Source organism: Daphnia carinata, chromosome 7 (genome assembly GCF_022539665.2).
Source record: "Daphnia carinata strain CSIRO-1 chromosome 7, CSIRO_AGI_Dcar_HiC_V3, whole genome shotgun sequence".
Classification (NCBI taxonomy): Eukaryota; Metazoa; Arthropoda; class Branchiopoda; order Diplostraca; family Daphniidae; genus Daphnia; species Daphnia carinata.
The window spans coordinates 401,102-403,626 of NC_081337.1; the positions used below are offsets into that span (position 1 = coordinate 401,102).

Here is a 2,525-nt window from a genome sequence, read left to right on the forward strand (position 1 = left end):
TCCCTTTACTAATGTCCTTATTCACTTTTTTTTCCTTTTTTCTTCGTGCCTCAATGAGGATTCTTGGGAGGGCGTATAAGTACCTTTTAATACACAGACAAATAAGAAAATTATTATATAAAAATAATTTAAGAAACGTTAATTTAATAATGAAACACTGTTTGCCCTTGCGCAAAAGAACTAGGCCTACATGGTAAGCACGAAAATTGAATGAGTTCCGTGGGGTTTTTGGTGGGTGCTAGGAACGAGATTTGTTATCATGAAGTCTAGTTCAGTATTACTAACATTTGATGAATTATGTATATAGGAATAATATTACAATCTTACACAAACTATCGTCTGAAGCAAGGACAAAAGAAAAAGACTACTATAATTCAATTTTGATTCAAATACCATTTATTTCTTTATCGCATTTTAAATTCCTTAGCATGCATTTCACACTTAGGAATTAGTTCCCTAAAATTTTCAATTTAAGTATTAAGTAATTAAAAATGGATTACGCAAACATTCGTAAGAGTTTTATCAATTTTACAAATAGTTTATTTCTCTCATTGAGCATAAGCATAAATACAAAATTATCGGGTGTCTTTCACTTACCACTTGCGGCTTGAACGGTGGTGGATTCTGCGTGTAGGAGACAGGGTAAAATCAAAACATTCAAATACAACCTGCACGCCTACGTACCTTCCCTTGAACTAGATCTGTACAGAAATTGGTAGGAAAAATGGATGTAGAATGATTTCTTGATAATCTTCCGGGCCGCCTCCTAATCTCTTATGTGGATCCTTAGCTAAAAGCCCACCAAGAAGATCTTTCGCTTCCTGCAATAGTGTTCGAGGGAATCTAACTTCTTCCAAAAGAATACGGTCAAAGAGAATGTCGCAATCCCGGTCGTAAAACGGAAAGTGACCGCAAATGAGCTCATAAATGACAGCACCCAAGCCCCACCAACGTACTGCACTCCCGTAGTCGTCGTCTTCCAAGCGCTTTCAGGGGCAAGGTACTCGGGGGTTCAGCAAATGTTTTGGCAGTCCGTCCGTACGTGGTATCCTCTTTACAAAGTCCAAAGTCAGCAATCTTTATGTGTCCATCTTTGCGAGTAACAAATTTTCCAGCTGGTAACAAAAAATCGTTTCGTACGTGAAACTCCAAGAAACAAAACAATTTATCTATCAGGTTGTTTCCTTAAGGTCCCTATTAATGCCTTGATCGTGTAAATAACCTAGCGCTGAAACAATTTCCGCTCCGTAAAACCGCGTTTTGTCTTCAGCAAAATTTCGTTCACGTGAAAGATGAAAAAAACATTTCACCACCGTTAACATATTCCATTACGAAACACAACCGTTCAGCTGTTTGAAAGGAATATTTTAATGCCTGTTTCGAAGTTTTAAAAATATGAATGAGAAAGGGTGCAATATATTGAATGAAAACTGTTTTACAATAAAAGAAAAAGGATGGTTGGTGGTGGCACGCGGTTTTCCGTAAGAATGTGGGCAACTTCGTCTTTCCAATAATGACTTCCTTTTTAAAGATTTTGATGGCGAACAAGTAGCCAGTGCCTTTTTCTCGGCCAAGAATCATCTTTCCAAACATAACTTTGCCCACATTTTGATGAACTCGAAATTTTCTAAACTCTGTTTCAAACAAATATTGGGGTAAAAAAGGAACAACATTGCAATAAAAAATAGTTAAAAATGGTTAAACCGTCTTCACTATTAATAAACCACATACTTTTCTCTCTTCGACTACGTACCACTTTCTTTTTCCCTGAATGATGAGGACGATTAGACGTTCCAGTTACAAGAAATTTCATTTGAAATTCATCATTCCCTGCATCCATTGGCAAAGAAACCATTTTGTTAGATAGGGATAACAGTGATGATGAGCCCTTTAAGTCGTTTTCTTCGGAAACGACGAGTATATCCACATCATTGCTATCAGGTCTGTATGAAGCCGTTCAGCAACATGCTCAAATGCAGCCATCCATTCTTCCCTAGAATCCAACAAAAAAGTTACACTCACAATTTTTGTTAATTCATGCAAAAGAAAACCACTATTCATGAATATTTTTAAAATTAGGTTTTGGCCCTTCACATACCTTTATCTTTCAGAGTCAATATGAAAAGTCCTTTCAGTTACAGTCATCCATTGAAGACCCAAAAAAAATAATTCGCCTGCTAATATAGAAAAGTAAATAAAGAGAAAGCGCCCCCGCCCCCGGGAACGCCCATGGAATAAGGACTTTAGTCGGGGGGGGGGGGGGGGGGGGGGGGGGGGGGCGATACTAGGACTGGAAACGCCAGTAACAAAATGTCAAGGGCTAAAAACCAAACACTGTGTATAAAAAAGTATAACTTTTATACATGAGCTGTATAAAGCAATAGATAAGACATGTAATCGTGCGAAAATATTACAAATATCAATTCAAACAAAAAAGTTATGATGGAATGATTACCCGAGCAATTGGTAACGCTGTTTAGAGTGCGGAAGACTACATAATCCGTCCGGTTCTCCCTTTCCACCAT

At 37.6% G+C, this 2,525-nt stretch overlaps 1 pseudogene; it reads right to left on the reverse strand.

The window, feature by feature from the left end:
- Window positions 1-404: 404 nt before the first annotated feature.
- On the reverse strand, window positions 405-2,525 carry LOC130701867 (RAC serine/threonine-protein kinase-like; annotated as a pseudogene).